The sequence below is a fragment of the Crassostrea angulata genome, chromosome 2, assembly GCF_025612915.1.
Source record: "Crassostrea angulata isolate pt1a10 chromosome 2, ASM2561291v2, whole genome shotgun sequence".
In the NCBI taxonomy this organism is placed as follows: Eukaryota; Metazoa; Mollusca; class Bivalvia; order Ostreida; family Ostreidae; genus Magallana; species Magallana angulata.
This window is the reverse complement of record NC_069112.1, coordinates 43,585,280-43,598,770: the sequence shown is the minus strand read 5'-3', so window position 1 is coordinate 43,598,770 and position 13,491 is coordinate 43,585,280. Positions and strand designations below refer to the sequence as shown.

Here is a 13,491-nt window from a genome sequence, read left to right as displayed (position 1 = left end):
CCTGAATAGCTGCGACTTTCTCTGGTACTGGAAGAAGTTTCTCCTCTCCTGCTATATGTCCCAAACACTCTAAACTTTGAAATCCAATAAAGCACTTACTTGGCTTCGCAGTTAAGTTTGCAGCGCGCAGTCTTTCTAAAAACTCCTCCACAATCTGCAGATGTTGCTGAAATGACTTGGTATATATTATAACATCATCTATAAAGTTGTCAATGAACTGCATACCTTCTAATAGTTTTCTCATCAAACGGCTGAAACTGGCTGACGCGTTGACCAGACCAAACGGCATAACCTTGAACTGAAACAGTCCAAGTGGTGTCTGGAAAGCTGTTATGCACTTTGACGTTTCTTCAAGAGGTAATTGCCAATAACCTTTACAGAGATCAAATTTTGACACGTACTTACAGCCTGCCAACTGCACGAATATATCGTCCGCACACGGAATCGTCTCTGCATCAAACACTGTTATTCTGTTAATTGCTCTAAAATCTATGCAGAATCTATTGGAGCCGTCCTTCTTCTTGACTAAAACAATCGGCGATGTATAAGGACTTGTCGATGGTTCGATGATCCCTGTTTCTAGCATTCTCCTGACCTCTTCGCATACAGTTTCACGTGAAGTAAAGGGTAATGGATATGGCTTTGTGCGTACAGGCTTTTCACTGGTCAATCTGATTTCATGTTTCGCTAAAGTAGTCAGTCCTGGAGCATCTGTAAGAACATCAGAATATTTACAAAGCAAAGTTTTAATGTCACGAGTTTCTCTCTCACCAAGTTCATCACTGATGTTGACATTCTCTGGACCTTCCGGATTCAAATGTGACGGAGAGTCATTTAAATCACTGTCATCTGTTGAGCTGTCGTTCTCTACATCGATAACTGCTACTCCTACAATGTCTCTGCTAATATTGTCATCATCCTGTCTATCAACATATCGCTTCAGCATGTTAGCATGGAATGTCTTAAGCTTTCCGTCTACATCAATCTTGTAATCTACAATCCCTACCTTCTGGACTATTATGTAAGGTCCTCTCCACTGCATCAGTAACTTGTTGCTAGCGGTAGGAAGCAACACAAGAACTTTCTCGCCTTCTTTCATGTCTCGCTGTCTCTCTGCGGCTCGTAACTCCCGATAGTGTGCTTGCTGATCTCGTATGAACTTCTGGAGATCTGATCCCTTGAGTTTCATTTTCTGTCCGTGTTCCGTTAATTCTTGTAACGTTGGTTGGTCCATCTTAATATACTCAAAAATATATCAACTACACAATCAAATGCTAATAAATATTTCAAACAAAAATGTACTTATCCTCTAAACACTCAAAGGAAAAATATAACCATACACAAGGCAACGGTAACCGTTCTCCACCGGGGTTCCATACAATTTCTAGCTAACTTAAATGACAAAAAATCATATTAGACACTTCAAAAACTAATTGACAGAAACAAAATGACCATTTTTTGCTGACTGATTAGCCATAATTATCCCACTTCTGACACCAATTTGTCACGACAGCCGTCGTGTGTCTAACCAGTCAAGCAATGAAAACAACAATAAGTATTTACAATCTTTATCTATATATAAAATCAATAAATTTACAAATATACACATTCACACACACACAAAATATTAACAAAAAACATGTTTCTAATATCTGATTCGTCAATGTCCTATGGTGGTATATTGGACAGCAGTGTCCCTCCAGTGTTCCTCCAATGTGTCCTCCTTCGGTACCACGTCCTAAGATGACGGCTTCCGTCCACCGGCTTCCAGCGTAGTAAGTGAATACTCGAAGGAGGTTGCACGGGTGGTAAGATGTTCAATACCGGAACACTGGTGACTATGGCCGAATCATCACTGGGACATTGCTGGAGCCTTGCTGGAACCTTTTAATTATATATAAATAACAATATTTTCAATTAAACGTTTCACTTCCACAATATACTTATTTATCTAATTACCGCAACTGCACGCCATACAATCACACCGAACAATACTCGCTCTACAAAACCGTTAAGTGTATCAGACCCCTTAACGTATCAAACACAGTCACAGTTAAGCGTATAAGACCTCTTAACATGCAACATAGTTAAGTGTATAAGACCCCTTAACATCACAAAACAGTCAATGTATGACCAATAACGCCGTATAAGACTACGAAATATAAACTCACAAATAAACTAGCAAACCACGCTTGTCACACAAACGCACCATAACTCTACGGTAAATAAACAGGTATGTAAAACGTTAACACGAAAATACTATCGAACACGTATAAGAACAGTTACCTAAAGTCTTAAATATTATAAACAAGACTAAAGTATAAGGAAAAACGAACTTACCCCTAATGGAGATGGTTACCGTAAAAAATACGCTTAGCTACTACTGCAGTGCGTGCTAATGGACCCCGGCTCACTGACCAAAACATGGGTATTTATAGCATCATAGTAAACAAATAGAACAGTCCGAGTATAGTCCAATATTGACCAATACCTGAATTGATAAAATTGAGGCACCAAAAAGGATATGAACATAGAATAAAAATCAGAGGTACCCTATAGGAAAATAGTAAGAATGAATAAATCTATTGATTGTGACAAAATCCACCGTTGTTTCCGAGTACAATGTTCTTTAACCTTATTTTAACATATATAAAACAATAAGGCACAAGGTCGACACCGCTTGATAAACACAGCACTAATGTCGACACAAAAGATATATACGTCGGTTTATTTCATTTTTAATTCCCTTGGTGCACAGTAAGGTCTGACACTGTTGAACTGTAAAAAGTACATGTATTTTCAACTAAACGTACCAGTGAGAGTGCTAGTCTTTTGGTTATAACACTAAACATTTAAGTCCAAAGAGAACATTTTACGGATAATGGTTCGATGTTTCCAAGCCTGATGTTTATAATTCGATTTAGCTTAGGTTGTCCATCCAAAACTAGATTGATAATAGATTGCAAGTTTGATCACTAAAATCTTAGTGTGATTTTAACGAGTTTATTAAATAATAAAGTCTCATCTTTGAAATCTTTCAAAAAATTTAATTTTGATAAATTTATCATATGTTGAAGTTAACATTGAAGTCTATGGGAAAAATGCATTTTTAAATATATTTCTTTAGTACAAGTAATTTTCTCACATTTCTCTTGGTAAAAAGTTGCAAAAGCTTTCTCCGTCTTCGAATATGCTAAAATAATTCATAGTTTACCATATTTTTTTCAGAAAATGATTTTTTTTTAAATTTTCCTAAAGGGCAGACAACTCTTAAAAAGTTTTAAGTGCAAAACGTTTATTTAATTAACTACATACATACACCCAAGTTGGGTTTATGTCAGTCTTATAATAGCTTCGAAATATGTATCTGATGTAGTATAGATCAATCAAAATTGTTAAATTCACCTTAGTTATAGATGGACTACCTTAAATAGATGTATTAAAGGAGGGCCAATATCTTTTTAAAAAAGATTGTATCAACACAATATATTGACAGGGTCAAACCACTTGCGGGTGAACCTAATAATTTCAGCACTGGAGTTGAGTGAATCGATGCTCCGGATCTCTATGGGTTTTTTGTGTGGGTTTTTTTCCCTAACAATAATTTTTACAATAGAAGGAGGCATGAAAATTTCAGCCAACGGGGTAAGAGCCTCCGTTGTTTCCAAGTACAATGTTCTCTAACTTTTTTTAACTTATACAAAAACAACACGGCAAAATGTCGACCGACACCACTTGATAAACACAGCACTAATGTCGACACTAAAGATAGTTTTTTTTTCATTTTTAATTCCCTTGGTGTACAGTAGGGTCTGATTCTGTTAAGCTATATATAGTATTTGTACTTTCAGCTGAACTTAACAGTGATAGTGCTAGACTTCTGGTTACAAACACTGAAAAATTCAGTCCCAAGAGAACAGACATTCATTCTTTTCGAAGCCCGATCTTCATAATTGTATTTATTTTATATAGATGTATTACAGGAGGGCCTATGTCTTTTTAAAAAGAAGTTGTATCAACACAATATGTTGACAGTGTCATAATACTTGCGGATGAAACTAACAATATCATATTCAGGGGAGGGTGTTTCGATGTTTCGGAACCTAATTCTTTAATTGCTTTTTTTTCCCAAACCATAATTTTTACAATGGTAGCTGTCCAACACTAATATGTTCCATGAAAACTTCAGCCCACAGAGTAAGAGCCTCCATTGTTTCCGGGTTTTATGTTCTTTAACCTTTTTTAAACATATATGAAATTAACAATGTTAAAAGTCGACATCACTTGATAAACACATCACTAATGTCGACACAAAATATTTATATGTCGGTGTATTTTATTTTTAATTCCCTTGGTGTACAGTATGGTTTGATTCTGTTAAACTACATAGGGTATATGTACTTACAGCTTAACTTAACAGTGATAGTGCTAGACTTCTGGTTACAAACTCTAAAAAAAATCAGTACCAAGAGAACGGACATTCATTCTTTTCGAAGCCCGATTTTCATAATTGTATTTATGTTAAACAGATGTATTACAGGAAAGCTTACATTTTTAAAAAGTTGTATCAACACAATATGTTGACAGTGTCATACCAGTTCCGGATGAACCTAACAATATCTTTTTTGAGGTATGGTGAATTGATGTTTCAAAAACCCGATGGTTTTATTGTTTTTTTTCCTAACTATAATTTTTACAATGGTAGCTGTCCACCACTGGTAGTTGCCATAAAAACCCAAGCACACGAGATAAGAGCCTCCAATGTTTTAGAGTCAAATGTTCTTTTACCTTATTTTAACATATATAAACACAACATTGTAAAATGTTGATGCCACTTGATAAACACAGCACTAATGTCGACACGAAATATATATACACATCGGTTTATTTCATTTTTAATTGCCTTGGTGTACTGTAGAGTCTGATTATGTTAACCTAGATAGGATACATGTACTTTCAGGTACCTTAACAGTGATACGCAGCACTGTTAAGGCTTACTACGAAAATATCAGTGGATTTAAATGTTCATAAACCGATGCATCTATCACTACAAAATATTTATGTAAAGTTATTCTTTCATGATATAAATGTGATATAAAATAAAACATTATAGTAAATGCAACTGTGTATTACACTTAGAGAACTTTAGTCCATAGTGAAAGAGTCTCCGATGTTTTCGAGTCAGATGTTCATTTTGTAAAATGTCGACATCGCTTGATAAACACAGCCTTAATGTCGATACAAAAGATATGTACGTCGGTGAATTTCAATTTTAATTCCCCTGGAGTACAGTAGGATCTGATTCTGTTAAACTAAATATGATACATTTACTTTTAAGTTTACCTACCAGTGATAGTTTTAGACAATTGGTTACTAACACTGAAAATTTCAGTCCCCACAGAAGGGAAATTTAATGTTTTGGATCCCGATGTTCATATTTGTATTTATTTTATGTAGATGAATTACAGGAGGGCCAATATCTCTTTAAAAAGAAGTTGTATCAACACAATATGTTGACACTGTCTTAATACTTGCGGGTGAAACAAACAATATCATCTTCAGGGGAGGGTGTTTCGATGTTTTGGAACCTAATTTTTTTTATTGTTTTTTCCCAAACCATAATTTTTACAATAGAAGCTGTCCAACACTAGTAGGTTCCATGAAAACTTCAGCCCACAGAGTAAGAGCCTCCATTATTTCCGGAAACTATGTTTTTTAATGTTTTTTAAACATATATAAAATTAACAATGCTAAAAGTCGACACCACTTGATAAACACATCACTAATGTCGACACGAAAGATATATATGTCGGTGTATTTTATTTGTAATTCCCTTGGTGTACAGTATGGTTTGATTCTGTTAAACTACATAGGGTACTTGTACTTATGGCTTCACTTAAGAGTGATAGTACTAGACTTCTGGTTACAAACTCTAAAAAATTCAGTACCAAGAGAACGGACATTCTTTCTTTTCGAAGCCCGATCTTCATAATTGTATTTATGTTAAACAGATGTATTACAGGAAAGCTTATATTTTTTAAAGAAAAAGTTGTATCAACACAATATGTTTACAGTGTCATACCACTTCCGGATCAACCTAACAATATCTTTTCCGAGGTATGGTGTTTTGATGTTTCAAAACACGATGGTTCTATTGTTTTTTCCTAACTATACTTTTTACAATGGTAGCTGTCCACCACTGGTAGTTGCCATAAAAACCCAAGCACACGAGATAAGAGCCTCCGATCTTTTCGGGTCAAATGTTCTTTTACCTTGTTTTAACATATATAAACACAACATTCTAAAATGTTGATGCCACTTGATAAACACAGCACTAATGTCGACACGAAATATATATACACATCGGTTTATTTCATTTTTAATTGCCTTGGTGTACAGTAGAGTTTGATTCTGTTAAACTAGATAGGCTACATGTACTTTCAGTTACCTTAACAGTGATACGCAGCACTGTTAAGGCTTACTTTGAAAATATCAGTGGATTTAAATGCTCATAAACCGATACATCTATCAATACAAAATATTTATGTAAAGTTATTCTCTCATGATATAAATGTGATATAAAATGAAACAGTATAGTAAATGCAACTGTGTATTACATTTAGAGAACTTCAGCCCATAGTGAAAGAGTCTCCGATGTTTTCGAGTCAGATGTTCATTTTGTAAAATGTCGACATCGCTTGATAAACACAGCCTTAATGTCGAAACGAAAGATACCGGTATGTACATCGGTGAATTTCAATTTTAATTCCTTTGGAGTACAGTAGGATCTGATTCTGTTAAACTAAATATGATACATTTACTTTTAAGTTTACCTACCAGTGATAGTTTTAGACAATTGGTTACTACCACTGAAAATTTCAGTCCCAACAGAAGGGAAATTTAATGTTTCGGAGCCCGATGTTCATAATTGTATTTATTTTATATAGATGAATTACAGGAGGGCCATTATCTTTTTAAAAAGAAGTTTATTAACACAATATGTTGACACTGTCTTAATACTTGCGGGTGAAACAAACAATATCATATTCAGGGGAGGGTGTTTCGATGTTTCGGAACCTAATTTTGTTATTGTTTTTTCCCAAACCAGAATTTTTATCATTGTAGCTTTCCAACACTAGTAGGTTCCATGAAAACTTCAGCCCTCAGAGTAAGAGCCTCCTTTGTTTCCGGGTTATACGTTCTTTAACTTTTTTTAAACATATATAAAATTAACAATGTTAAAAGTCGACACCACTTGATAAACACATCACTAATGTCGACACGAAATATATATATGTCGGTGTATTTTTTTTTTAATTCCCTTGGTGTAAAGTATGGTTTGATTCTGTTAAACTACATAGGGTACTTGTACTTATGGCTTCACTTAAGAGTGATAGTGCTAGACTTCTGGTTACAAACACTAAAAAAATTCAGTACCAAGAGAACGGACATTCATTCTTTTCGAAGCCCGATCTTCATAATTGTATTTATGTTAAATGGATGTATTACAGGAAAGCTTACATTTTTTTAAAAAAGAAGTTGTATCAACACAATATGTTGACAGTGTCATACCAGTTCCTGATGAACCTAACAATATCTTTTCTGAGGAATGGTGTTTTGATGTTTCAAAAACCGATGGTTTTATTGTTTTTTTCCTAACTTTAATTTTTACAATGGTAGCTGTCCACCACTGGTAGTTGCCATAAAAACCCAAGCACACGAGATAAGAGCCTCCAATGTTTTAGAGTCAAATGTTCTTTTACCTTATTTTAACATATATAAACACAACATTCTAAAATGTTGATGCCACTTGATAAACACAGTACTAATGTCGACACGAAATATATATACACATCGGTTTATTTCATTTTTAATTGCCTTGGTGTACAGTAGAGTTTGATTCTGTTAAACTAGATAGGATACATGTACTTCCAGTTACCTTGACAGTGATACGCAGCACTGTTAAGGCTTACTACGAAAATATCAGCGGATTTAAATGTTCATAAACCGATGCATCTATCAATACAAAATATTTATGTAAAGTTATTCTTTCATGACATAAATGTGATATAAAATAAAACAGTATAGTAAATGCAACTGTGTATTACACTTAAAGAACTTCAGCACATAGTGAAAGAGTCTCCGATGTTTTCGAGTCAGATGTTCATTTGGTAAAATGTCGACACCGCTTGATAAACACAGCACTAATGTCGATACAAAAGATATGTACGTCGGTGAATTTCAATTTTAATTCCCCTGGAGTACAGTAGGGTCTGATTCTGTTAAACTAAATATGATACATTTACTTTTAAGTTTACCTACCAGTGATAGTTTTAGACAATTGGTTACTAACACTGAAAATTTCAGTCCCCACAGGAGGGAAATTTAATGTTTCGGAGCCCAATGTTCATAATCGTATTTATTTTATATAGATGCATTACAGGACGGCAGGTTAAACTAACAATATCATCTTCAGGGGAGGGTGTTTCGATGTTTCGGAACCTAATTTTTATTATTGTTTTTTCCCAAACCATAATTTTTATAATGGAAGCTGTCCAACACTAGTAGGTTCCATGAAAACTTCAGCCCACAGAGTAAGAGCCTCCATTGTTTCCGGATACTATGTTTTTTAACGTTTTTTTTAAACATATATAAAATTAACAATGCTAAAAGTCGACACCACTTGATAAACACATCACTAATGTCTACAGGAAAGATATATATGTCGGTGTATTTTATTTTTAATTCCCTTGGTGTACAGTATGGTTTGATTCTGTTAAACTACATAGGGTACATGTACTTACGGCTTCACTTAACAGTGATAGTGCTAGACTTCTGGTTACAAACCCTAAAAAATTCAGTACCAAGAGAACGGACATTCATTCTTTTCGAAGCCCGATCTTCATAATTGTAGGAAATTCAATGTTTTGGAGCCCGATGTTCATAATTGTATTTATTTTATATAGATGCATTACAGGAGGGCGGGTGAAACTAACAATTTCATCTTCAGGGAAGGGCGTTTCGATGTTTCGGAACCTTATTTTTTTAAATTTTTTTTCCCAAACCGTAAGTTTTACAATGGTAGCTGTCCAAAACTAATAGGTGCCATAAAAACTTCAGCGCACGGAGTAAGAGTCTCCGTTGTTTTCGAGTACATTGTTCTTTAACCCTTTTTTAACAGACATAAAAATAACACTGTAAAAGGTCGACACCGCTTGATAAACACAGCACTAATGTCGACACGAAAGATATATACGTAGGTGAATTTAATTTTTAATTGCCTCGGTGTACTTAAAGGTCTCATTCTGTTAAACTAGATAGGGAATATTTACTTTCAGGTTCACTTAATAGTGAAAGTGGTAGGTGATATGTTAATAACATTAAAAACTTCACTCCCCATAGAACGGACATTCAATGTTTTCGAGCCAGATGTTTATTATTCAATATAGGTTAATTAGATATATTACAGGAGGGCCTATATCTGGGTGTTTCGATGTTTTGATGCCTGACGTTTTAATTGGTTTTTTCCCTAACTATAATTTTTACAATGGTAGCTGTCCATCACAAGTAGGTGTGATGAGAACATCTGCCCACGAGGTAAGAGGCTTTCTTGTTTCGGAGTACAGTGGTTTCTTACCTTTTTATAACATATATAAAAATAACAATGTAAAAGGATGACATCTTTTGATAAACACAGCACTAATGTCGACGAGAAAGGTAAATACGATGGAGTATTTCATTTTTAATTTCCTTGGTGTACAGTTGGGTCTGATTCTGTTAAACTTAATATGGCACATGTACTTTTAAATTAACTTAACAGTGATAGTGTAAGACCATAGGTTACTAACACTGAAAATTTCAGTCCAACAGACTGGACATTCAAGGTTTTTCGAGCCCGATGTTCATAATCGTATTTATGTTAGATAAATGTATTACAGGGCCTATATCTTTTAAAAAAGAAGTTGTATCAACACAATATGTTGACAGTGCCAGACCACTTGCGGGTAAAACTAACAATTTCACCTCATGGGTATGTTGTATCGATGTTTTGGAGCCTGATGTTTCACCGTCTTTTTCTTAACTATAATTTTAACAATAGTAGCTGTCCACAACGCGTAAATTAAAACTTCAGCCAACGGAGTAAAAGTCTGCTTTGTTTTCGAGTACAATGCTCTCTGATCTTTTTTTAACATGTATAAATTTAACAATGTAAAAGGTCGACACCGCTTGATAAACACAACATTAATGTCGACACAAAAGATATATACGTCGGTGGATTTCATTTTTAATTCCTTTGGTGCACAGTAGGGTCTGATTCTCATAAAATAGATTGGGTACATGTACTTTCAAGTTAACCTTATAGTGATAGTGTTTGACTATATGTTAATAACACTGAAAATTTCTGTCCCCATAGAAAGGACATTTAAAGTTTTCGAGCCAGATGTTTATAATTCAATATAGGTTAAATAGATGTATTACAGGAGGGCCTATATCTTTTAAAAAAGAAGTTGTATCAACACAATATGTTGACAGTATCAGACCACTTGCGGGTGAAACAAACAATATGTCTCTTGGGTAGGGTGTTTCGATGAATTGAAGCCCGACGTTTTAATTGGTTTTTTCCCTAACTATAATTTTTACAATGGTAGCTGTCCACCACTAGTACGTGTAATGGAAATATCTCCCCACGAGATAAGAGGCTTTCTTGTTTCGGAGTACAATGGTTTCTTACCTTTTTATAACATATATAAAAATAACAATGTAAAAGGTTGACACCTCTTGATAAACACAGCACTAATATCGACACGAAAGGTATATACGTCGGTTTATTCCATTTTTATTTCCCTTGGTGTACAGTATGGTCTGATTCTGTTAAACTTAATATGGTACATGTCCTTTCCGGTTATCTTAACAGTGATAATGTTAGAAAATAGGTTACTAACACTAAAAACTTCAGTCCCCACCGAACGGACATTCAATGTTTTCGAGCCAGATTTTCATAATTGTATTTATGTTATATTTGTGAATTACAGGAGGGTCTATGTCTTCTAAAAAAAAGAATTGTATCAGCACAATATGTTGACAGTGTCAGACCACTTGCGGGTGAATCTAATAATTTCAGCTCCGGGGTAGGCTGTTTCGATGTTTTGGAGCCCGATGTTTTTATGGTTTTTTTCTAAAACCGTAAGTTTAACAATAGTATCTGTCCACAACTAATAGGTGCCATAAAAACTTCAGCCTACGGAATAAAATAACACTTTAAAAGGTCGACACCGCTTGATAATTACAGCACTAATGTCGACACGAGAGATGTCAGTGTATTTCATTTTTAATTTCCTTGGTGTACACAAAGGTCTGATTCTGTTAAACTAGATAGGGTACATTTACTTTCAGGTTAGCTTGACAGTCATAATGTTAGACTATAGGTTATAAACACTGAAAATTTTGGTCTTCATAGAACGGACATTCAGTGTTTCCGAGTCCGATTTTTTTAATTCGATTTAGATTAAATAGATGTAATAAAGGAGAGGTTATATCTTTTAAATATGAAATTGCATCAACACAATATATTTACAGTGTCATAACCAACTGCAAGTGAACCTAATAATATCATCTCTAGGGGAGGGTGTTTTGATGTTTCGGAACCCAATGTTTTTATTGTTATTTTCCCTAACTATAATTTCTACACTGGGACCTGTCCACCACTAGTAAGTGGCATGAAAACTTCAGCCCACAAGGTAAGAGCCTTTGTTGTTTCCGAGTACAATGTTCTTTGACCTTTTTTTAACATTATATAAAAATATCACTTTAAAAAGTCGACACCGCTTGATAAACAAAGCACTAATGTCAACAAGAAAGGTAAATAAGATGGTGTTTTTTTCATTTTTAATTCCCTCGGTGTACAGTAGGGTCTGATTCTGTTAAACTTAATATGGCACATATACTTTTAGATTAACTTAACTGTGATAGTGTAAGACCAAAGGTTACTTACACTGGGAATTTCAGTCCCACAGACCGGGCATTCAATGTTTTTCGAGCCCGATGTTCATTATTGTTTTATTTGCTAGAGGGCCTAAATCTTTTAAAAATAAGTTGTATCAACACAATATGTTGACACGACCACTTGCAGGTGAACCTAATAATTCTATCTCCTAGGTAGGGTGTTTTGATGTTTTGGAGCCAGATACTTTTATTGGTTTTTTTCCCCAAACAATAAGTCTAACAATGGTAGCTGTTCACAACTAATAGGTGCCATTAAAACTTCAGCCCACGGAGTAAGAGCCTTCGTTGTTTTCGAGTACATTGTTCTTTAACCCTTTTTTAACATATATAAAAATAACATTATAAAAGGTCGACACCGCTTGATAAACACAGCACTAATATCGACACGAGAGATGTATACGTCGGTGTATTTCATTTTTAATTCCCTCGGTGTACAGAAAAGTCTGATTCTGTCGACACTGCTTGATAAACACAGCACTAATGTCGACATGAAAGATATATATGTCGGTGTATTCATTTTTAATTCCCTTGGTGTACATTAGGTCTGATTCTGTTAAACAAGATACGGAGGGTACATGTACTTTTTGGTGAACTTTACAGTGGAAGTGCTATCAAAATGCTTAGTAACACTGAAAATTTCAGTCCCCATAGAACGGAAATTCAATGTTTTCGAACGCAATATCTATAATTCTCTTTGTGTTAAATGAAAAAAAAATGACAAAAACAAACTCAACCATCTCAAAAATCCATAAAACAAAATACAAATTTATAGGAGAACAACATGGAACTCCAAAAAGAATCAGAGGCCTAGGAGGAGTGAGCATCCTCTGCTGACCGGTCGTACCCGCCGTGTGCTCCTTGAGATGATTTGGCGTGTCATAATCGATGTAAATGTCAAAATCGGGAAAATGTCACAATAGGAAAAAAACGAAACGTTGATTTTTTGGTTTGTTTGGGATGGTCAAAATACAAACCTTGAGCCATTACATTGAAGGTAGCATCAGGTGCTTAGGAGGAGTTAGCATTCTCTGCTGACCGGTCACACCCGCCGTGTGGTCTTTGTCGTAATCTGGACAAAACGGAAAAGTCCGTAGACAATTGGGTGTTAATTATGGTCTAACAATTTGTATGAAAAACTTCAGTAAGAATGCAATCCAGTGGAATATTTTATTTGCCCACAAGGTCTTTGTATCGACCAAAGAACTTTCGAAAAGATGACTTCAAACGAGACTGTTGATTGTCCCGTTTATCAACTTGTTTGTCAGTAGCTTGCCTCGCCTTAGAAACTGTTCATACGTATGCCCTTGTATATCGAATTAACTGAGAGACAAAAACACCATATTCAGTTTACGAAGGTATATTGCTACATAACTAAGGAAGGCTGACTATAAAAAAATTGAAGTCAACGCGTTTATCATAAAGTTTTGTTGTTAGGTTACCATCAATGTCCATTTCCAGTAAAATATCCAAATATGAAATAGATGACGC

The 13,491-nt window shown here is 34.8% G+C and overlaps 1 long non-coding RNA gene and 1 pseudogene across 1 annotated transcript; both read right to left on the bottom strand.

Annotated features, from left to right (window-relative positions):
* Positions 1-13,491, bottom strand: part of LOC128174371 (multiple epidermal growth factor-like domains protein 10) — a 346,250-nt pseudogene that overhangs the window by 76,353 nt on the left and 256,406 nt on the right.
* LOC128172510 (uncharacterized) lies at positions 1,553-2,590 on the bottom strand. The gene is made up of 2 exons (XR_008242275.1): positions 2,341-2,590; positions 1,553-1,884 (listed from the first exon to the last, which is right to left on the bottom strand). It is a non-coding gene; the product is annotated as an uncharacterized LOC128172510 (long non-coding RNA).